Raw genomic sequence first — 25633 nt, 5'->3', positions numbered from 1 at the left:
TTACACGATAAATCGGACTAATCTAAAAGCCGTAAATTCAACTAAATACCTAGGTATTACAATTACCAACAACTTAAATTGGAAGGAACACATAGAAAATTTTGTGGGGAAGGCTAACCAAAGACAGCGTTTTATTGGCAGGACACTTAGAAAATGTAACAGACATACTAAGGAGACTGCCTACACTACGCTTGTCCGTCCTCTTTTAGAATACTGTAGCGCGGTGTGGGATCCTTACCAGACAGGACTGACGGAGTACATTGAAAAAGTTCAAAGAAAGGCAGCACGTTTTGTATTATCGCGAAATATGGGAGAGAGTGTCACAGAAATGATACAGGATTTTGGCTGGATATAATTAAAAGAAAGGCGTTGCGACGGAATCTTCTCACGAAATTCCAGTCATCAACTTTCTTCTGCCGTGCGGGATTAGCCAAGCGGTCTAAGGCGCTGCAGTCATGGACTGTGCGGCTGGTCCCGGCGGAGGTTCAAGTCCTCCCTCGGGCATGGGTATGTGTGTTTGTCCTTAGGATAATTCTGTTAAGCTGTGAGTACCGGGCGTGAGTCGTGCTTCGGTAGCTCAGTTGGTAGAGCACTTGCCCGCGAAAGGCAGAGGTCCCGAGTTCGAGTCTCGGTCGGGCACAAAGTTTTAATCTGCCAGGAAGTTTCAATTATTACTGGTTTTCACATCTTAAATTTACTGCAATTATTGAGAAGTATTTAAAAAAAATGGTTCAAATGGCTCTGAGCACTATGGGACTTAACTGCTGAGGTCATCAGTCCCCTAGAACTTAGAACTACTTAAACCTAACTAATCTAACGACGGCACACACATCCATGCCCGAGGCAGGATTCGAACCTGCGACCGTAGCGGTCACGCGGTTCCAGACTGTAGCGCCTGGAACCGCTCGGGCACCCTGGCCAGCTTTCTTTTTTTTCTTTTTTTTCAGTCAATCTTATATGCTACTAAGGGATATATGGACACACATTATGTCTGTACATTTTGGTCTTTAATAGAGTAAAAGGAGTATTTCCTTATGAAGTTGACGGACTAATTCCTTACGGTGGTTCTGCCTCTTGTTAACGTACTCTTCCTTTGTCGTTGACGTAGGATGAGGTCGAAATACATTTGGTTTCAAATTTATTCTTGGCAATTTTTCTCCTTTTTTTAGAACAGCTTTCCCTTATGTTGCATTGCCTATTTGTACTTCAGCTCACTTTGTGTAACTTCACTACAGAATTAGAAATGTATTTCACTTCTGCCACACTAAGGCCCGTGTTTATGTTCATTCGTTTGCTTTCTGTGTAGGCTTTGAGCCTTGCCAACATGTGAACTAACTTATTTATTTATTTTTCATCTTGTGTGTGTGTGTGTGTGTGTGTGGAGGGAGGGGGGGGGAGGACAGAGAAAAAGAGAGAGAGAGAGACAGAGAGAGAGGGGGGAGAGAGAGGGGAGAAAGGGAGAGAGACAGACAAACAGACAGACAGACAGAGGTGATTTGACTCGTAGGATGGAGTGAGGTCGCTGTGAGAGTAGTCTCAGATGTGCAGCAAAGATGTGAGTGGCAGCAGGGGCAAGGGGTTTTGAGACTAGTTGTTCGAGTTTGGAAGAGGAGGAAGTGATAAGAGGGAAAGACAAGAGACGGTAGTGGTCTGTGAGAACTGAGAGCGGTTGGGAGGCGGTTGTGAAGGTGAATATGTAGAGGTGTCGTCATTTGTAAGCAGAAACTTGTGTGGTGGATTGGGAGGCGGAGAGGTGTGAAACACGTCTGACATTAATATCTACATTTACATCTACATGGACACTCTGCAAATCACATTTAAGTGCCTGGCAGAGGGTTCATCGATCCACCTCTATTATTCCAATCTCGTACAGCGCGCGGAAAGAATGAGCACGTATATCTTTCCGTACGAGCTCTGATTTCCCTTATTTTATGTTGGTGATCGTTCTTCCCTATGTAGGTCGGTGTCAACAAATTATTTCGCATTCGGAGGAGAAAGTTCAAAAACGATCAAATGTGTGTGAAATCTTATGGGACTTAACCGCCAAGGTCAGAATTCAGGAATTCTGGAAACATCCCCCAGGCTGTGGCTAAGCCATGTCTCCGCAATATCCTTTCTTTCAGGAGTGCTAGTTCTGCAAGGTTCGCAGGAGAGCTCCTGTAAAGTTTGGAAGGTAGGAGACGAGGTACTGGCAGAAGTAAAGCTGTGAGTACCGGCCGTGAGTCGTGCTTCGGTAGCTCAGTTGGTAGAGCACTTGCCCGCGAAAGGCAAAGGTCCCGAGTTCGAATCTCGGTCGGGCACGCAGTTTTAATCTGCCAGGAAGTTTCATATCAGAGCACACTCCGCTGCAGAGTGAAACTCTCATTCAGTAATAATTGATTTCCCAGTAAGTTTTCCGAGCTTTTTTGGTACACTTTCGTATGATCTATGCCTACGTGTTCCGATGTTAGCAGCGCGTTTTCGAATCCGCTCTATGTGTCTTGTCATTCCAACTAGAGGAACTGTATCTGTAGCACGGGTTACACTAGCGTCTCTCACAAAGAAGGAAAAGAACAGAAATTGTGGATCAGAAGAAGAGATTATTTGATAGGGAATGAGACAAGAAGGAAGTAACAGAAAAGATAAAGGTTGCAGCAGGAGAGACAATGCGTGATGAGCTACATATCTCATTTTCGACCACACGAGAGCATAGCCTTTTTTCCTCCGCTTCTGACGCGAGTGCCTGGATGCTGGCGAGCGGCACCGCGCACCACAGCACAGCACGGCGGGGCCGCGGCTATCCGCTTTAATTTTAATCTGCAGCCGCAGTGCGCCAATTGCGGCCTCGGCAGATAATGCCGCGGTGGCGAGGCGAGGCGCGGCCCGAGCGGGCTTGCAGCGGCCGCTCGTGTACGTGGCGTGCCGTGCCGTGCCGAGCCACGCCTCGCAGGCCTGCCGTCGCCGCACAGGCGCCGATGGCGTCACACCTCCCAGCGTTTGGCTCGATCCCGGGCGAAAAGAGAACTGAGAAATATGAGCACTGTTTTCTGCGAATGAATCAAAATTCATACAAATAATGCCAATTTGGGTCGAATGTAATGAAACTTTCTTGGTACCGTAAAACGTGACACACCCTGCTAGATGAAAACTATGCCGAACTCGGCAGTGGTCTAACAGCAGAGCTACGCTCTAGATGTGCCATCACCTTTCTACACTGAAAGAAACTGGTACACCTGCCTAATGTCGTGTAAGGTCCCCGCGAGCACGCGGAAGTGTCGCAACACGACGTGGCATGGACTCGACTAATATCTGGAGTAGTGCTGGAGGGAACTGACACCATGAATCATGCAGGGCTGTTCATAAATCCGTAAGAATACGACGAAACGGAGATCTTTTCTGAACAGCACATTGCAAGTATCCCAGATATGCTCAATAACGTCCATGTCTGGGGAGTTTGGTGGCCGGATCCAAGTGTTTAAACTCAGAAGAGTGTTCCTAGAGCCACTCTTCACAAATTATAGCCTGTAGGGTGTCGCGTTGTACTGCTGGGACTGCCCAAGTCCGTCGGAATACACAATGGACATGAATGGATGCAGATGATCAGACAGGATCCTTATGTGCGTGTCACCAGTCAGAGTCGTATCTAGATGGATCAGGGGTCCCATATCAAACCAACTGCACACACACCACACCTTTACAGAGCCTCCACAAGCTTTAACAGTCCCCTGCTGACATGCTGGGTCCATCGACTCAGGAGGTTGTCTCCATACCCGTACACCTCCAACCACTAGATACAATTTGAATGGACGCTCGTCTGCCCAGGCAAAATGTTTCCAGTCATCAACAGTCCAGTGTCGGTGTTGGCGGGCTCGGGCAAGGCTTAAAGCTTTGTTTCGTGCAGTCATCAAGGGTACCCGAGTAGGCCTTCGGCTCCGTAAGCCCATAACGATGATGTTTCTTTGAACGGTTCACATGCTGACGCTTTCTGATGGCCCAGCATTGAAATCTGCAGCAATTTCCGGAAGGGTTGTACTTCTGTCACTTTGAGCGATGCTCTTCAGTCGTCGTTAGTCCTGTTCTTGGAGGATCTTTTTCCGACCGGAGCGATGTCGGCAATTTGTTGTATTACCGGATTCCTGATATTCACGGTACACTCATGAAATGGTCATACGGGAAAAGCCCCACCTCATCGTTACCACGGAGATGCTCTGTCCCATCGCTCTTGCGCCCACTATAATACCACGTTCAAACTGACTTCAGTTTGAATTGTAGCAGCAGTATCAGATCTAACAGTTGCGCCAGACACTTGTCTTACATAGGCGTTGCCGACCGCAGCGCCGTGTTCTGCCAGTTCACGTATCTCTGTATTTGAATAAATGGTTCAAATGCCTCTGAGCACTATGGGACTTAACATCTGAGGTCATCAGTCCCCTACACTTAAAACTACTTAAACCTAACTAACCTAAGGACAGCACACACATACATGCCCGAGGCAGGATTCGAACCTGCGACCGTACCAGCAGCGCGGTTCCGGACTGAAGCGCCTAGAACCGCTCGGCCACAATGGCCGGCTGTATTTGAATACGTATGCCTATACCAATTTCTTCGGCGCTTCAGTATACTACTTCGCGAACTTCACAGAAGTGCTTCTGCGTACTCTACCTGATCTACATCTATTAGTGGACATTAATATGGGGTGTGTTCACATTTCATATTTATGATGGCTTGAACTCAGCTGGTGTGTCCGAAAGTCCGTAGAGAAATTAGAGTTCAATCTTCCTCAAGAGATGAAACCGGAGACGGTAATCTACATCTACATCTACATTTATACTCCGCAAGCCACCCAACGGTGTGGGGCGGAGGGCACTTTACGTGCCACTGTCATTACCTCCCTTTCCTGTTCCAGTCGCGTATGGTTCGCGGGAAGAACGACTGTCTGAAAGCCTCTGTGCGCGCTCTAATCTCTCTAATTTTACATTCGTGATAACCTCGGGAGGTATAAGTAGGGGGAAGCAATATATTCGATACCTCATCCAGAAACGCACCCTCTAGAAACCTGGCGAGCAAGCTACACCGCGATGCAGAGCGCCTCTCTTGCAGAGTCTGCCACTTGAGTTTGTTAAACATCTCCGTAACGCTATCACGGTTACCAAATAACCCTGTGACGAAACGCGCCGCTCTTCTTTGGATCTTCTCTATCTCCTCCGTCAACCCGATCTGGTGCGGATCCCACACTGATGAGCAATACTCAAGTATAGGTCGAACGAGTGTTTTGTAAGCCACCTCCTTTCTTGATGGACTACATTTTCTAAGGACTCTCCCAATGAATCTCAACCTGGTACCCGCCTTACCAACAATTAATTTTATATGATCATTCCACTACAAATCGTTCCGCACGCATACTCCCAGATATTTTACAGAAGTAACTGCTACCAGTGTTTGTTCCGCTATCATATAATCATACAATAAAGGATCCTTCTTTCTATGTATTCTCAATACATTACATTTGTCTATGTTAAGGGTCAGTTGCCACTCCCTGCACAAAGTGCCTATCCGCTGCAGATCTTCCTGCATTTCGCTACAATTTTCTAATGCTGCAACTTCTCTGTATACTACAGCATCATCCGCGAAAAGCCGCATGGAACTTCCGACACTATCTACTAGGTCATTTATATATATTGTGAAAAGCAATGGTCCCATAACACTCCCCTGTGGCACGCCAGAGGTTACTTTAACGTCTGCGGTATGGAGAGAAGTCGATATTTTAACACGTCTCAGATACGTTCCACATGGCTCAGGTCGGGTCTCTGCGCAAGCTAATCCATTTCAGCAATGCACTAAGAATTGCATTGACAGGGTGCACCGTCATGCTGACAAAATCAGTCATCGTCTCCGAACTGTTCCCCTACTGCTCACAGTACTTATATCATTCACCATTCAGCCTTTCCTGATGCGCATTACAGGAGTCACATCCCAACACGAAAAACACAGACATACCAAAGCACCACCACCTCCATACCTCACTGTTGGCACGAAATGTGATGGCAGGTAACGTTCCTCAGGCAGCAGCCAATCACAAACCCTTCCATCGTATAGCCACAAGGTACCGCGTGTTTCATCACTCCAAAATTACCCTTTTTCAGTCGATCATTGTCAACTGGCGTCACTCTATACACCACCTCAAGCGTGTTAATAAAAATAATCCCAGAATCATATTTTTTGTTCGAGAAATAAGAATCAGAGAAAAAGTACTTTCCGATTCGATGTTTTCAAAGGAGTTATGAGGAAGCGTAATAGACTGCTTTAACTATTTGCGCAATAAGACTAGTCATTGCCTCAATACACATCCACTAACACGTTTATATATATACTGATATGTGCATTCCAACAACACATAAAAAAGGTAGTACGTGTAGTTGACAACAATGTGATGAACCAGTAAAAACATTAAGAGCGCACAGTAGAGCGTATGATTTGAAACTTGAGCCAAGGACAGCCCATACTCGGCAGCCAATGAGTCGTCGAGATGACTGTTTAGGAAGCACTGTGCACGCCTCGTGCTGGCGCTATATAAGGCTGTGGGTAGGTGCGGCCAGAGAGGTATCTGTTGTCCCTCAGACACCTCTGGCGCCGTGTGACGACACACGGTCGGTTACTATACATGGTCATCTCGCGGGAGTTATCTGCGTCAAATAAATGAGCTACCAGTGTAGGACCTGCAGTTCATTCGGCAGCTACCAACTGATCATTATTATTAGGAGATACAGCGGTGGCAGAGTGAATAGACAACTGCATAACCTTTTTCTATACATGAATGATTTATTTCTTGCAAATTATTCTTCATATCGCTGATAGGAGCAGATATAAAATTTCAGAGAGTTGCTTTTAAAGTTTGATTTGGAAAAGAGTGAGCAAAAACGAACGATCAACAGTGAACGATAGGCGAGCAAATGGCGTTCGACTGTGATCACTTCTCATTCGTAAGTGTTCGCTTGTATTCTGCTGGTTACTCGTCTTTCTTTCAGCGAACAGCACAGTATATTTCCTTGGATGTAAGCAAATACTAATATGTATCTGTTGTTGTTGTCGTTGTTACTGTGGTCTTATGCAGCTATCCACGCTATATCCCGTGCAAGCTTCTTCTGCCTGTTTGTTATGGTTAATGGAAAAGTAAAAATAAACGAAAAACCTGATCATTCTTGTGGCTTACGTTCGATGTAGGAGTTTTTCCCTCGATCACGCTGTCTCCCTTTCAATGAACTGTATAACAAATTCTGAAAAGCAGTCTACGCGACAGGTCGTACGTAAGGTCACCAGACAAAAAAATAGTCACCTCATTGAGGACGCACAGATGAGTCGGTGCTCAACAGCTCGCGCACCGCATGTACGTGAGCGTAATTCAGTAGCGATCGATGAGACATTTATGTTTCAAGGTGACATCGTACGTAAACATGGGTAAATGTAAGGACGTGAGACCGTGGCAGTAAGCGACAAACGTGTTCGGCTGTGTTCATGGCCACTGGTGTGTGAAGTTGCAGCATTTCTTGGTGCTTTGCGGCGGAGTGTTCAACGTATCTGCAGCACACGTGGTCACGAAACACGCTGTCAGAACTGTGTGGAAAAAAAAAAAAAAAAAAAAAAAAAAAAAAAAAAAAAAAAAAAAAAAAAAGATGATCCTGACTGAAAGGAACCAGAGACACATTTTACGGCTTTTGAATCAAAACCGCTTCCAAACACCACAGACACTGCCGCAGGCGGTGAATGACGGTCCTATTCTCGAGTACTGCTCGAGTGTTTGCGATCCGTACCAGGTCCGATTCAAAGAAGACATCGAAGCAATTCAGAGGCGAGCTCCTAGATTTGTCACTGGTAGTTTAGATCAGCATACAAATGTTACTGATATAATTCTGGAGCTCAGGTGGAAATCACAGGGGGGAAGAAGCCATTCATTTCAAAGAACACTACTGAGAAAGTTTAAAGAACCGACATTTGAAGCTGACTGCAAAACGATCCTACTGCTGCCAGATACATTTCACGTAAGGACCACGAAGATAAGATACGAGAAACTAGGGCTCATACGGAGGCTTATACACAACCGCTTTTCCCTCGCTATATCTGCGAGTGGACCAGGAAATGTAAACGACTACTTGCGGTACAGGGTACCCTCAGCCACACACCGGATGGTGGCTTGCGGAGTATGTATGCAGATGTAGTTGTAAACCCCTGCCTGCTAGCGGGAGAACATTGCGACGCGAACAGCATGCATTGAACATTTGGAGTCGGTCACCTCACAAGAGGTCATTGCTCACACAGGCACATAATGACGGCAACAGCAAAATTCATCGGGGTGGAACAATATGTGAACTGTTTTCTAACCACTCCCCCTGACTATTAGGTCTCGACTGGCCTGCAAAAATCACCTGACCTGACGCACACAGACGATCTGTGCAAGATGGAACAGCGCGTAAAACGCCGACAATAGCATCCCCGCGAATTTGTGGAACTGCACGATCGAATCGTCAGCGAGTACCTCAACTAAGATGCAACATAGCTGCACAACTTTTTGGACTCACTACTGCGGGCTTTCAAATAAAAAAAATTAATGTTGGCCCTCAACTACGTACTCTCAGACGCAAGTTGAAATATAAAAAGTGTTGGCTGGTTTCGTTGTCTAGGGGCTGGGATACGTAGTTGCCGCATTACAGCTGAGTCTACAGTATACAATATGAATACACACATGAATCGAATGGTCGAAGGTTCCTATCACTCGGCAATTGCGAATTTTGAACGTAACATAAACATTTATACATGAAAGATTGCAGTTAAGTAAATTCTGCAGGTACTATTTTAACGACTTTAAATGATGAGTACGATAGCAGAAGTACTTTTAAAAAGCCCTTTATTACTGTAAAACACTAATTGGTGTCGATGGTAAAGGAATTAAATAAGATATAAGTTCAATAACACGGAAACAAAAGATTCCTACTTCACGTAATTAGTTATGAACAACAACATAGCTTACTTGATATTCACTTCTAAATGCATACTACGTCTTCACTTCAGAAGCCACGGAAATCTCACAAGTGCACAAGTCGTCACTACGAAATATTTCTATCTCCCGCGACCACACACAAACTGCTCAACACTCTCCAAGTATTTCCTGCGACCGTCCGTCACGTCTTCCCGTCCAGCACTTGATGTGTCGTGTCACTCCAGGCTCCTCCCCCACTTCCATACAGTCTCTCCATTGGCTTCGGTAGCCCGCATCTCGTGGTCGTGCGGTAGCGTTCTCGCTTCCCACGCCCGGGTTCCCGGGTTCGATTCCCGGCGGGGTCAGAGATTTTCTCTGCCTCGTGATGGCTGGGTGTTGTGTGATGTCCTTAGGTTAGTTAGGTTTAAGTAGTTCTAAGTTATAGGGGACTGATGACCATAGATGTTAAGTCCCATAGTGCTCAGAGCCACTCCATTGGCTTCGGTAGTCGCCTACCATAGTAATGATTGCTGTGATTGGCTAGAGCGCTCCCGCCATGTCTCCAAGCCAACGCACACTCAAAACGTATTGAAACACATACAAACTACTGGATTTACATTTAAATAACTTGAAATTAAATAAATATTTCTATGGCTGGACTATAAACACACTAACACACATTATTAAATACATAAATTAAATAAACATGTATCAAAGGAAGAGCAAAATAAATAAAATAATTGTTCTAGAGACAATTAATGCCAAAGTGTTATTTATATTGGACAGTAGAGCCAGTTTTTCGAGCACCATTTTCAAATGCTATCTGGTCTCTCCACGAATTACTCTTTCTTATATTATGTTATTGTGTTTCTTATTCTTCCTTGGATCGCAGTGAGATCGATAGTGAGAAAACTGTTTCTGAAATATAGCGACTTTAAGCTTTCCTAAAATCACATCCACACAACACTTCTTATATTCTGAGGCGCTTATTCCCCGGATTTAGTTACAATGAAGGTATTGTCGTCTTTGCAACATGGTTCCGTGAGACGAAGCTCGACCTGTCATATTCATTGGTTGATTAGTTGATTGACAATTCACATGGGGTTTCCAAGTGCGCAGTTTAACGTACAGAATAGCAAGTTGAAAATTAATGTCTGCACTTCTTGACTATCAAGTTATTCTGCTGTTAAACCAGTGTACCTTTTTGTAAACTAAGAGTGGACAAATTAATGGAAGGAATGGACACAGATGATCGTAGTATACTTCGTATGAAATTTCAGAGTACTACCCAATTTTAATCCGATGTCATACACAGTTGTCAACAGAAGTATTCATAATAGTGTGACAGTTCTGTCTTTCAGGTTACTGAGATGATAGATCACTTAATCTTCTATGTATAAGCTCGACGTCATCAAGCATGGAGGCGACCTGGAATATTGCGAAATATATAAGTATAAACATCAACAGCCAAGAGCGCTAATTACAGTTTTAGCTTCGATGGCCGGTTTCGGCAAATCTGAGTCACCATCATCGGATCTCATGTAGATACATCTCAATACATGTCCATCATATGTAGAATATATCGTGTCCAGTCATTTCACGTCATTGTTGTTTTGTTACTGACATGCGAATGCAACACTTTTTGCATGTTCCTGGAATGACTTGTCACAACTTGAAACTCTACGGATTGAATCACCTAAACTTACACCGTAAATATCGCGGAAATAGAAAGTGTTATAAATGTGTGGTTTTCATAGAATATTTTGATAGTCAAGGGCTCGTATTGCTAGCCACTAAAAGGATAGTAATATACTTAGAAAGTGTATTTTTTGTGCAAACACACACTTCTTTAATGTAACAATGACTATCGACCTTAAACTAAAAGTGGGATAAATTAGAATGTCAGTGGAGTTTGTTGCAGGATTCTAGTGCGAGCCATTTACGAGATATCGTGCTATGAAAGGTTTCCCTTCCGATACTTGTTTGTGCCATTCAACCTGCGTAGTTGCTAGGTACGATGTTATGTTTTCTTACTATGTGCTTGTCCGTTCTTTGAGTGTACTGAGACTTGTTAGTCAGTTGGTGTGCGACAGTCCAAGCAATAGGTTGTGAGGGGACGATGGGATTTACCAGTGCTGAAATATCCGATATGCTCGTGGAGTATGGAGGGTGCAGGAAGAATGCAGTTCGTTCTCGCACGGTGTATGTGGCAAGATATTCCAAGTGACTCAACCACCTCGGCAACTGTTTATCACTCTCTTACATGAAAATGATAGTGTAACATCTAGACAACGTAACAAAAGGAAACAAGTGACGACAGACGAGGGGAAAGTTTATGTTCTTGCTGCACAGAAGCAAAAATTAATGTCTAGACTTCTTGGCTATCAAGTTATTCTGCAGCTAAACCAGTGTAGCTTTTTGTAAACTAAAAGTGGACAAATTAATGGAAGGAATGGACACAGATGATCAGCAAATTACGAGTATGCCCGCACAATCACACGAGAAAGTGGCATGAGTCAGGTAAGTGTCCTACTCATCCTCCATCGACATAGTTTACATCCCTATCACATCGCTCTCCATCAACAGCTGCATGGAAACGATTATGAGGATCGCATTAAATTCTGTACATGGGCGTTAAGACAGGATACTCCATATGTATCATGTATCTTGTTTAGTGATGAAAACACATTTCTCAATCATGGCAGACTATGGGCCTGTTAACAATCCCCGTTGGCTTCGTCAGATGAAACTTCAGCGTGCATGGAGTGCAAACAGGTCTACATCTACATCTACATCCATACTCCGCGAGCCACCTGTCGGTGTGTGGCGGAGGGTACCTTGAGTACCTCTATCGGTTCTCCCTTCTATTCCAGTCTCGTATTGTTCGTGGAAAGAAGGATTGTCGGTATGCCTCTGTGTGGGCTCTAATCTCTCTGATTTTATCATCATGGTCTCTTCGCGAGATATACGTAGGAGGGAGCAATATACTGCTTGACTCTTCGGTAAAGGTATGTTCTCGAAACTTCAACAAAAGCCCGTACCTAGCTACTGAGCGTCTCTCCTGCAGAGTCTTCCACTTGAATTTATCTATCATCTCCGTAACGCTTTTGCGATTACTAAATGATCCTGTAACGAAGCGCGCTGCTGTCCGTTGGATCTTCTCTATCTCTTCTATCAACACAATCTGGTACGGATCCCACACTGTTGAGCAGTATTCAAGCAGTGGGCGAACAAGCGTACTGTAACCTACTTCCTTTGTTTTCGGATTGCATTTCCTTAGGATACTTCCAGTGAATATCAGTCTGGCATCTGCTTTACCAACGATCAACTTTATATGATCATTCCATTTTAAATCACTCATAATGCGTACTCCCAGATAATTTATGGAATTAACTGCTTCCAGTTGCTGACCTGCTATTTTGTAGCTAAATGATAAGGGATCTATCTTTCTATGTATTCACAGCACATTACACTTGTCCACATTGAGATTTAATAGCCATTCCCTGCACCATGCGTCAATTCGCTGCAGGTCCTCCTGCATTTCAGTACAATTTTCCATTGTTACAACCTCTCGATATACCACAGCATCATCCCCAAAAAGCCTCAGTGAGCTTCCGATGCTATTCACAAGGTCATTTATGTATATTGTGAATAACAACGGTCCTACGACACTCCCCTGCGGCACACCTGAAATCACTCTTACTACGGAACACTTCTCTCCATTGAGATGACATGCTGCATTCTGTTATCTAGGAACTCTTCAATCCAATCACACAATTGGTCTGATAGTCCATATGCTCTTACTTTGTTCATTAAACGACTGTGGGGAACTGTATAGAACGCCTTGCGGAAGTCAAGAAACACGGCATCTACCTCGGAACCCGTGTCTATGGTCCTCTGAGCGTCGTGGTCGAATAGCGCGAGCTGGGATTCACACGATCGTCTTTTTCGAAACCCATGCTGATTCCTACAGAGTAGCTTTCTAGTCTCTAGAAAAGTCATTATACTCGAACATAATACGTGTTCCAAAATTCTACAACTGATCGACGTTAGAGATATAGGTCTATAGTTCTGCACATCTGTTCGACGTCCCTTCTTGAAAACGGGGATGACCTGTGGCCTTTTCCAATCCTTCGGAACGCTACGCTCTTTTAGAGACCTACGGTACACCGCTGTAAGAAAGGGGGCAAAGTTCCTTCGCGTACTCTGTGTAAAATCGAACTGGTATCCGATCAGATCCAGCGGCCTTTCCTCTTTTGAGCGATTTTAATTGTTTCTCTATCCCTCTGTCGTCTATTTCGATATCTACCATTTTGTCATCTGTGCGACAATCTAGAGAAGGAATTACAGTGCAGTCTGCCTCTGTGGAACAGCTTTGGAAAAAGACATTTAGTATTTCGGCCTTTAGTCTGTCATCCTCTGTTTCTGTACCATTTTGGTCACAGAGTGTCTGGACATTTTGTTTTGATCCACCTACCGCTTTGACATAAGACCAAAATTTCTTAGGATTTTCTGCCAAGTCAGTACATAGAACTTTACTTTCGAATTCATTGAACGCCTCTCGCATAGCCCTCCTCACACTAGATTTCGCTTCGCGTAATTTTTGTTTGTCTGCAAGGCTTTGGCTATGTTTATGTTTGCTGTGAAGTTACCTTTGCTTCCGCAGCAGTTTTCTAACTCGGTTGTTGTACCACGGTGGCTCTTTTCCATCTCTTACGATCTTGCTTGGCACATACTCATCTAACGCATATTGTACGATGGTTTTGAAATTTGTCCACTGATCCTCAACACTATCTGTACTTGAGACAAAAACTTTTGTGTTGAGCCATCAGGTACTCTGTAATCTGCTTTTTGTCACTTTTGCTAAACAGAAAAATCTTCCTACCTTTCTTAATATCTCTATTTACGGCTGAAATCATCGATGCAGTAACCGCTTTACGATCGCTGATTCCCTGTTCTGCGTTAACTGTTTCAAATAGTTCGGGTCTGTTTGTCACCAGGAGGTCTAATATGTTATCGCCACGAGTTAGTTCTCTGTTTAACTGCTCAAGATAGTTTTCAGATAAAGCACTTAAAAACATTTCACTGGATTCTTTGTCCCTGCCACCCTTTATGAACGTTTGAGTCTCCCAGTCTATAACCGGCAAATTAAAATCTCCACCCAGAACTATAGCGTGGTGGGGAAATCTACTCGAAATATTTTCCAAATTATCCTTCAGGTGCTCAGCCACAACAGCTGCTGAGCCAGGGGGCCTATAGAGACATCCAGTTACCATGTCTGAACCTGCTTTAACCGTGACCTTCACCCAAATTATTTCATATTTCGGATCTCCGTCAATTTCCTTCGATACTACTGCACTTCTTATCGCTATAAACACGCCTCCCCCTTCGCTGTCCAGCCTGTCTCTGCGGTATACATTCCAATCTGAGTTTAGGATTTCATTACTGTTTACGTCTGGTTTCAGCCAACTTTCTGTCCCTAGTACTATATGGGCATTGTGACCGTTTATTAATGAGAGCAGTTATGGGACCTTTCTATAGACGCTCCAGCAGTTTACTATTAGCACATTAATAATGTTATTCCCTGTTGCATTTTGCTGCTCCTACCTTGCCGCGTCTCAGAAGGCGTCTTGTCGAGCCTAGGGAGGGAATTCTGTAACCTAAAAAACCCACATGTGCACTCCACACGTACTCCGCTACCGCTGTAGCCGCTTCCTGCGTGTAGTGCACGCCTGACCTATTCAGGGGAACCCTACATTTCTCCACCCGATAGTGGAGGTCGAGAAATTTGTACCCCAGATCTCTGCAGAATCGTCTGAGCCTCTGGTTTAAGCCTTCCACTCGGCTCCAAACCAGAGGACCGCGATCGGTTGTGGGAAAGATACTACAAATAGTTAGCTCAGATTCCACCCCGCGAGCGAGGCTTTCCGCCTTCACCAGTTCCACCAACCGCCTGTACGAACTGAGGATGACCTCTGAACCCAGACGGCAGGAGTCATTGGTGCCGACATGACCAACAATTTGCAGTCGGGTGAACCCAGTGCTCTCTATCACCGCCGGCAGCGCCTCCTCCACATCTCGGATGAGACCCCCCGGCAAGCAGACAGAGTGAAAACTGGCCTTCTTCCCCGACCTTTCTGCCATCCCTAACGGGCTCCATCAACCGCCTAACGTTGGAGCTCCCAATAGCTAATAAACCCCTCCCCCCGTGTGCCAGCTCGGACCTTGCTGAAGGAGCCGCCACATGTCTACTCACAGGCAGAGCGGGCGATTCTACACGACCAGCCCCCACAGTGACCCTTCGCCTCGTGCGCCGCGAACGCCGCTGCACCCGCCACTCCCCTTGGGGAGACGGTGGCCCAACCGCGCCCGGTACCCGCGAAGATGTCTCGACAGCAGGGACAGTCGGTGAAGCATGTAACACCTGGGGTGTACCATGCGACGCACCAGACTCCCCACTACCGCTACACTCCGAGGCAGCAGCCTGAAGACGGTTGACCGCGGCCATCAACACGTGCAACTGTTCGCGAACAGTGGCCAGCTCCTCCTGCGTCCGTACACAGCAGTCACACATCCTATCCATCCTAAGAAATCAGTTTACTGTAGAGAGTTAATCAACTTTTAACTAGACTGCTAATTCACTAAAAGCAGGTGATAGCTGACTAAACTATGATTACTAGACCCTTCTTGTTGAAAACAATGAAAATAGCATTACCTGTCTCTGGACTGTATTCAAAACAAACGCTAGCACTACTGGCACTACAGCTGACTAAAGGGACTCTCTCTGACTGTATTCAAAACAAACACGAAATCTATGGAACACTGTTACTAGCACTCGACAATTAAAGCTTCCTAAAAGCAAAAACACACGGAAGAAGAAGTGATAAGTAAGAAAAATACAGTTAATACTTAAATTAACGTAGCTCGCTGCACAGCAGGCGTTAAGCAGACAGCAGTTACGACGACACTGAGACTGGCATGTTGAACACAATTGTCTCTTTCGTTTTTTGTCCATTTAACAAGTATATGCACTTGTGTTTTTAATTAAGTGTGTGCTACCATAGATATTGTACAAGTATTACTGTGAGAACGTCTCTAAATACGAAGTCTCCCAAACTACTCGCACTAGTATCGTGCGACAAACACCATTGACATTCCAATTTACCCTACTTTTAGTTACTTAGTGTCAGTGGGCATTGTTCCACTTAAAAAGTCCATGTTTCCACAAAAAAATTTACTTCTTAAGTGTTATTAAAATCTGTTGACTGTCTAACAATACAAGCCTCTGTTTACCAATCCATTCTGTGAAAACTACACGTCAATGGCACTTTCCATTTTCGCAGTATTTGCGGTGTAAGGTTTAGGTGATTCACTCTGTATATTATTAAAAAAATGGTTCAAATTGCTCTAAGCACTATGGGACTGAACATCTGAGGTCATCAGTCTCCTAGACTTAGAACTACATAAACCTAACTAACCTAAGGATATCACACACATCCATGCCCGAGGCAGGATTAGAACCTGCGACCGTAGCATCAGCGCGGTTCTGGACTGAAGCGCCTAGAACCACTCGACCACAGCGGCCGGCTGTATATTATACATGTGTTGGAGATGGACTGAGACTGAGACATATTTGCATAAGATCCGAGGATGGCAATTTCGATTTGCCGAAACCGGTCACTAAAAATAAAAATATAATTAGTGATCTTGGTTGTTGAAATTATTGTCTCTATATTTCACACTTAATCTTCTGTTGTTATAAGGAGATTCTCTTTCATCTTGTTACACAGTTCCCAAGCTCCCGTTACGGAGCTCCGCTCGATTAACTTTTTAGGCAACCAAAACAGTTCTCTACAGGATTTTGTTTTTCAGTCAGCTTTCTTCAGTCACTTCACAAGTTACTGGAATACGAAGAAAAGGTTCAAACTATAACAGCGTTACAGTTTATAGTCCCATCCTCTGCAGACACAAGGGTAACATAATCTCAATTAAAGGCAGATATCCCAATTCCCTCTCACATAAACCCACTCATTTTCTCTTCTTCTTAGGATCCCAAATCAACTATTTCACCGTTGTTGTAAAATGGTGTGGTACTCGAATGAATCTTTGAACCATTAATTGCTTCGATTTCAAGCGACCTACGTGAAATATTTCAGAGGATAACAGAATGGAGGCTTCTTTCCCCTTTTCATTCATTAACCTAAACGCAGAGCAGGCTCTTACATAATGACCCATCAGAGTGTCAGGGACCTCTGAGCCAAACAATTGGAGAGCTGTTCTTGAGACAATACTGCCACTTCCAGTTCTTACTACCAAACTAAGTCAGAATGGGGCGGGGACACCCTAGTTATCATCAATCAAGATGAGATTGTCACCAAAATATTGGCGGTATGGCCCAACTACTGACTGCAGAATCTCGTCCCTGTAACGTAGAGTAGTGACAACCACAGGAGGTGTACGATGGCCCCTTGTAATGCTGCCCTAGAACATCGCCACCGCCATGTTGCATATGTGGAACACAGTGTCGGAAGCGCTCGATATTATCGGCTTGCATCCAAACACGTCGTCTGCGGTTATCAGCGTAGAAACAGATCCGAGTTTCGGCCGTAAACAACACCAAATCCCAGGGCGTCTATTCTTCACGATCTGTAGCCCATCTATAACGTAGGCAATCGTCTCCTAGCAGTTTGATGTAGTAGATGATGCCCTGTAGTCTCTTCGAACACCTGGTTCAGTTCTGGAGTGATCAGTTCACGGCTCCTCTGACCCATAAGGCGTAGACACCGATCCTAGTGTACGCTTGTCGAATGTGGAAAGTCTGTGCGGTTTAAGTTCTCAGCACTCACTGTCAACTGTAACGGAGTCCATGTCTGCACCACACCACTTTGTGTCCAGTGCACATGTGGAGCTACTTCCCTGAAAAGCCCTCTGCAAGTATCTTGACGATGAGAACGCTATCATCGGTCGCGATTATCGTTTGTGACATTATGGATATTCTCAGTACTGTTCGACAGATGTCCCTAATACGTCTTTTCTAGTGCTTCACTTTCAACTTAAATTCTGCAATCCATCCCAGTGCGACATCATGTCCTTGGAGAGCGATGGTAACTGTGTGTACGAGGTGCATTCAAGTTCTACGGCCTCCGATTTTTTTTCTCCGGACTGGAAAGAGATAGAAACATGCGCATTGTTTTAAAATGAGGCCGCATTCATTGTCAATACGTCCCAGAGATGGCAGCACCATATGGCAGATGGAATTTTATCGCCAGCGGTGAGAATGAGAACTGTTTTAAATACTTAAAATGGCGACGTTTTCCTTACTTGAACAGCGTGCAATCATTCGTTTTCTGAATTTGCGTGGTGTGAAACCAATTGAAATTCATCCACAGTTGAAGGAGACATGTGGTGATGGAGTTATGGATGTGTCGAAAGTGCGTTCGTGCGTGCGACAGTTTAATGAAGGCAGACCATCGTGTGACAACAAACCGAAACAACCTCGGGCTCGCACAAGCCGGTCTGACGACATGATCGAGAAAGTGGAGAGAATTGTTTTGGGGGATCGCCTAATGACTGTTGAACAGATCGCCTCCAGAGTTGGCATTTCGGTGGGTTCTGTGCACACAATCCTGCATTACGACCTGAAAATGCGAAAAGTGTCATCCAGGTGGGTGCCACGAATGCTGACGGACGATCACATGGCTGCCCTTGAGGCATGTTGCCAAGCAATGTTGACGCGCAACGACAGCATGAATGGGACTTTCTTTTCGTCGGTTGTGACAATGGATGAGACGTGGATGGCATTTTTCAATCCAGAAACAAAGCGCCAGTCAGCTCAATGGAAGCACACAGATTCACCGTCACCAAAAAAATTTCGGGTAACCGCCAGGGCTGAAAAAATGATGGTGTCAATGTTCTGGGACAGCGAGGGGTTAATCCTTACCCATTGCTTTCCAAAGGGCACTACGGAAACAGGTGCAGCCTACGAAAATGTTTTGAAGAACAAATTCCTTCCTGCACTGCAACAAAAACGTCCAGGAAGGGCTGCGCGTGTGCTGTTTCACCAAGACAACGCACACGCACATCGAGCTAACGTTACGCAACAGTTTCTTTGTGATCACAACTTTGAAGTGATTCCTCATGCTCCTTACTCACCTGACCTGGCTCCTAGTGACTTTTGGCTTTTTCCAACAATGAAAGACACTCTCCGTGGCCGCACATTCACCAGCCGTGCTGCTAATTGCCTCAGCGATTTTCCAGTGGTCAAAACAGACTCCTAAAGAAGCCTTCGCCGCTGCCATGGAATCATGGCGTCAGCGTTGTGAAAAATGTGTACGTCTGCAGGGCGATTACGTCGAGAGGTAACGCCAGTTTCATCTATTTCGGGTGAGTAGTTAGTTACAAAAAAAATCGGAGGCCTTAGAACTTGAATGCACCTCGTATGTTTGCACACAACGTCAAGAGTGACGTTCCTATCGGTACAGGAGCAGTCACAATAACAACACACATGCACATCATATTGGGTTCATGCAACAATTTTGTTGATGTGTGTATTTTTAACATAATTCTAGGACAATATGTCTCAGAAAAAAATTACGAATGCTAACACGTGTATAGTTGTAATTGTTTACGTATACACTTAGTCAAACCGATGACCTGCTCGACATGGTCAGTGTACCTATACCCTCATTTTTTACAAATTTTTTTCCCTCTGTGGTTCTTAAAATACAGAAAATTTACTCGTGTTTTGATAACGCGGAAGTCAGGATGTAATTGTATTATGATTTCCATCGAAAGTGTTTGACGAAGCTTTCCATAAAGCATTTAGAAATTTTATGAAGATTATTAACCACTAAGACATGACGAGTAATCGAACCGGAACTTTTCTATGTAAGTGTTGCTCTTACGTTGTTATCTTTCAATGAAAAAATCAGTCGATCATCTCTTTACTATACCACCCGAGATGCCACGTGAAATAATTTCGCAGAATCTGTTGCAGCTTATTAGATGCAGTTTCACGAAGACTCTGGCGTCATCCATCGCTGAACAAAGAGACTGTCTCCTTACATAAATAACTGTCTAATGCGAATTCCTCTTTGTTTCCATCAATTCTCACCTCCCACAGCCTGCTGCTTCTTTTATTCTAACGAGACATTAACGAAGGAATTGTCACTCTTGCGTCCATTTACGTCCGGTGATGTCGCCCTTGACACGACAGTAAAGTGACGCCGAATTGATTTACAGCACAAAGAAGATGTGTAGTGAAACGACTTTGGCTCAGCCATAAATCCATCGACAGACAGTCGCAAATCATTCTCGGTCTTTGATGGATGTTAGTGAGAGATTGCTCTTGAACAGATACTCGACAGCGCGTCACACGTTCTCCCCAAACAGAAACCAGTAGAGCCTTATCTCCAGTCTGCTATTCCGAAATAGCTAACATCGAGCTACTACGTTTATATTGTTGGACACAGTCATAAAAGGAAACTTCGGGCAATAAAAGAAAATGACGTGAGAACTCCAACGTTAGATGCCTGATGCCCACTATGAAGCTCAAACGCTACCATGTGAGGCAGAAGGGAAAAGTTGAACAGTGCAAGGAGACTTTAACAGATAGCGAGGTAGCTTTGTGTGTGTCACACAGAAATCAGACAGCACATGTCTTAAGGACTACGTGGATTACATTGGATGAGACGGGAAACAAAGTGCAGCAAACATTTGCAAAGTTTATATCTCACCAACTCGAGAGGTGTGCTAATCTGACTATAGCATTAATGAGACACAGATAGCGCTCGAAGTAACAAGACCGTGTACATTCAGTTCCTTGTAAAATAAATGACTCCTTTCTGTTCTGGAAGTTAACGGAAAAACTACATTTCATGCTTTGTACAACATACAACACAATATCGTTTCAATTGACGGAGTCAATGTTATAACAGTTCGGGATGATGGACAGATATAAAACGACGACACCGGTGATTATATCTTTATCTGGTACATGTAATCTGACGGACGATTGAGAAAACATTACTTACATTCCCGACATTTCATTTACAGGTTTTGATATTATCAGTTTATGTTGTAAAGTGTTCTGGTTACTGTCGCGTATTATTTATTTTTGCTATTTACAGAGTTACCATTTACAGAGTTAAATTTGTTGCAATCTGCAAACGAATTTTTTGTTTGTAAATATGGATACGTTTCATGGAAGTTCATAAACTGCGGTAAAATACGATCCTCATTTAATCACTGGCCTGGATGTAGATATACTAGTAACTGAGAATCGAAGGGTCCACAACATTGAACGTAGTTGTTACCAGTAAAAATTTTCTGTTTTTCGTACGGAAAGCAAACAAACGTAAATTATACCGCAAAGCATTAAAAAAAAGTATACAGAATCTCCAACTTTCCAGGAAATATTGAAAGTTCAATGGGTAATTTTGTGTTATGGTGTTGACTAGTGTGTAACCAGCCAACAATATGCCTTACACATGGAAGTTCCATAGCAACAATAATGTCGATTTTTGCGTGTTAGCACAATAAGTATGGCTCTGGAAGCTAATATCGAAAAAGAATCCACCGTAATTGCACAATGCTACCAAGCTTCTAGGCCTAATTGAAATCATAATGTCTTAGGAAAATAATAGTCATTATTCACATAACGAAAAAAGCACTGTCTGGATCACTCCTTACAATATTATTAAGATTTCTTCCATTAAAATAATAACTGCAATGAGTAAATTGGATGGTAATTTTTTCCATTATGGCAAGTAGCTGTAACTGTAGTTGAGGACTGCAGTTGGCATGTTAGTGAAACGACAGTATGCATAGTGCTCTTTTAAAATGCAAAGGGAAGCCGAAAAATCCAACACACTTTCAACAAAGAATGCCTACTGGTGTGAATAAGATGTGGAAATTGTAAGAAGTTGCTGAAAATGTAAGCTGAATCACAGGCTAATATTTGAAGCAAACGTTGTATTGACAAAATGACGAGATGAAGAACAGTGATACCTTAAGAATTGAAGTGCTTGTGAAATCAGATGACTAGGAAAGTAATCAATGGAAGACGCTTACCAGAAGAAGTGACAGGTTTGTGGGAGACAATTACTACGGCTTTCGGGAGTAGCTAAATTAGCGCTGGAAGATTCAGGAGAGCGGAAAGATGGTAAGATCAGCGAAAACTTGGTATATGTGGAACAGAATATTAGGAATGTTGGCTGTGGTAGCAACAAAAAGGTTAGAAGATTAACGCACGAAAGGAAGAGCAAGAGGACTTCGTCAAACTACACCTAAGATTTATGACTAAAAGTGAAAACCGATTAGCATGAATCCATCGTATGTACCTATTAAAAGGTAAGCCAAAAGACACGCTGACAGAGCACAAAATTTCGACGGCATTCCATCATGGTGCCACTGGAAAATGTGTAAATGGTACCAAGCGTCACGAACTGAGAACGCGAACTCTTGCGTAACACACAATCGAATGAAATTAATTTCAAGGACTGCGTTACCCAACCACTACTGATATTGATTTCGCCTGGAATATATTGAAGATGCTTACATAACCAGAAAACGTGATTGGAAAATATAGTCCTACAGGATTTGGTTGTGTGGAAGAATCTAATAATGATCAACTAAGTCCAAGCACTTGTGATGTTTGATTCTATACCTTTATTAGGCAATAAAGTCCACGCCTAAGGAATATTTAAGACAAACATCAGTTCGGTGCTTTACTGTTGTGAATGACGTTTCAGTATCCAGTCTACATTTAGTTTTAGTTTCTGTTGCACTGTATATGCCCTAGATCCATCATGAAATGTAGTGTGATCATGCTCGTAGAGAATGCAAGTTTACTAAGGTAGTAGTATTCAAACTACTGAAAAAATTATTTTATAATTACAATTGGTGCAAATTACAAATCGAAAATTTAAGTTTAGAAAGCTTAAAGATTTCTAAGAAATTTGTTATTGTACAAGAGTATGCTGCTAAGTGTAACGTATGACTGTAACGACTACAAGTAACATATAAAGAGCAGTCGAATGAAAACGAGACAGATGGAAAAGAAGTAAGTAAACTGTTTATTTTATCAAATCTAGATGTATTTGTCTTAATGGAGTTATCGCGATCGTTACTTTTAAAAAATGTACAAAAAATTCAGTCTCCATGTTGCTTTCCTCTGTTTCCATCTGGCCGGCTTCGGACCAGCTACTCATCTTTAGACTACTGCAAAAAATTATTTTATAATTACAATTGGGGCAAATTACAAATGTCTGAAAATCTAAGTTTAGAAAGCTTTAAGATTTCTAAGAAATCAGTTATTGTACAAATATGTGCAATATAATTTCCTTACAGTTACAGCGTAATCTGTCAAATATGAAACTGAGAGCTCACTGCTATACTTGGGTGTGCGCTACCTTGCTACAGCTTTATATATATTAAAAAAAAAAAACTTGATGGGTACAATACCAACAGAGCTGAAAAGGCCCCTCTATTTGTAAAGGATTGCAACTCATAATAAATGTACAGTATAAACCACTACCGTAGAATTACATGGCAATAAAATGTTTTAAAAGAAGTTTATAAACCCAAATATTAAACCATTTGTAATTAGCCCCAGTTGTTACTGTAAAATAATTTTTGGTAATAGGTCAGATGGGGGTAGCAGGACCGAAACCAGTCACACGGAAATAACGAAAATCGGTATGGATACAGAACCTTGACTCTTTGTTAAACTATTTATTATTTCAATAGTAGTCGCCGTAACTGTTAATAAATTTATCCCAGTCTAATACAAGATGGTCAATGCATAGTCGAAAAATGTTTGTGGTTGACTACGGAACCATGACTGTCTACAGGCATGCACGCACCTCTTTGTCCGAAGCAAATCGACAGCCAAAATCTGGAAATCACACTGGGACAGGTTGGGAATTCATGGAGGATATGTAACGGCTCCTTAGAGAAACTTCCGCAGCAAAGTAGAAACAACTTGGGTAATATTTGGGTCCGCCCACCTTACCAGACATTTAAGAAGGCTTAAATTCCAAACAGGGATTTAGCTTTGTATACAGTTCATCGAAGTCGGAAAGCGACGCCTCGTTCCTCTGTTGACACCTGTCTACTTAAAGCCATTCTTTCATTACCAGTCACGGGCGTTCACGCAGCCTTCAGGTGCTGTCCACTGTGGCGGCTAGCCAGTAAACCTTGAAAATGATTGACTTTCAGAGGTGGCCGCTAAGCTGATGCAAAGCAGCTGAGAGAAACACGCAGCGCCTCTTTGAGTGTTGATTTCGCTTTGTTTGAGTTCCGCCAGCGAGTAGTCAAGGAAGCTGCTTCCTTTGTTCGACGCTGCAGATCGTGTGTGACTGTCCTTGAAAAACTGGAAACCGATTCACTGTTATGATTCTATAAATTTCAGGAATTACGAAGTTAATACAAGCTACAGCAGCATCTTTCACTCCATCTAAAACAATCATTTTGGTTTATAGTTGCTGGCCGCAGTGACCGAGCGTTTCTAGGTTCTTCAGTCCGGAACCGCGCGGCTGCTAAGGTCGCAGGTTCGAATCCTGCCTCGGGCATGGATGTGTGTGATGTCCTTAGGTTAGTTAGGTTCAAGTAGTTCCAAGTCTAGGGGAAAGATGACCTCAGATATTAAGTCCCATAGTGCTTAGAGCCATTTGAACCATTTTTTGGTTTATAGTTCTAGACTAGCTCGTAAGAACTTTTTAATTATTCAGGATGTGGTTTGTTGCACGTTGAACGTGATGCAGCAGATTTGCACTGAGGTGACAGCAGTCATGGGTTATCTCCTAATATCGAGTAAGGCTCAATTTTTCCTGGCGTAGTGCAGCTGCTTGAAGTGGCATTGAGTCTCCAAGTCTCTGGAAGTCCACTGCAGAAATATTGAGCCTTGCTGTCTCTATAGACGTCCATAATTCCAAAAATGTTGCCGTGCAGGATTTTTTACAACTGACCTCTCAATGAAGTCCTATAAATCGACGGGATTCATATCGGGAGATCTGGGTGGCCAAATCATTCGTCCAACATGTTCTCCAAATTTTTTACAACAACTGACCTCTCAGTGAAGTCCTATAAATCGACGGGATTCATATCGGGAGATCTGGGTGGCCAAATCATTCGTCCAACATGTTCTCCAAACCAATCGCGGACAATTGTGGACTTGTGGCTTAGCGCATTATCTTCCATAAAAATTCCATCTTCCTTTTGGAATTTTAAGTCCACGAATGGCTGAAGATAGTCTACAAATAGCCAAAAATAATCGTTTATAGAAATTATAGGTTCAGTTGGACCAGAGGACACAGTTCATTCCATGTAAACACAGCCCACACCATTATGGAGCCACTACTAGCTTGCACAGTGTCTTGTTGACAACTTGGGTCCATGGCTTCGAGGAGTCTGCGCCACACTCTAACGCTATCATCAGCTCTTATCACCTGAAATCTGGAGTCATTTGACCAGGCAACGGTTATCCAGTCATCAAGGGTCCAACACATATGGTCACGAGGCCAGGAGAGGTGATTAGCAAAGGCACTCACGCCAGTCGTCTGCTGCCTTAGCCCATTGACGCCAAAATAATGTCCTAACAGACACGTTCGACGTAGGTTCCACATTGATTTCTGCTGCTATTTCAAGCAGTGTTGCCTTTATCTTAGGACTGACCACTCTACA

The 25633-nt window shown here is 43.5% G+C and overlaps 1 non-coding gene across 1 annotated transcript; it reads left to right on the top strand.

The window, feature by feature from the left end:
* Positions 1–2227: 2227 nt before the first annotated feature.
* Positions 2228–2304, top strand: Trnas-cga (transfer RNA serine (anticodon CGA)). The gene has a single exon. It is a non-coding gene; the product is annotated as a tRNA-Ser (tRNA).
* Positions 2305–25633: the final 23329 nt, after the last annotated feature.

Source organism: Schistocerca cancellata, chromosome 1 (assembly GCF_023864275.1).
Source record: "Schistocerca cancellata isolate TAMUIC-IGC-003103 chromosome 1, iqSchCanc2.1, whole genome shotgun sequence".
NCBI classification, from domain to species: Eukaryota; Metazoa; Arthropoda; class Insecta; order Orthoptera; family Acrididae; genus Schistocerca; species Schistocerca cancellata.
Note: the sequence above shows the minus strand (reverse complement) of the source record. Positions and strands in the feature narration are given on the sequence as shown.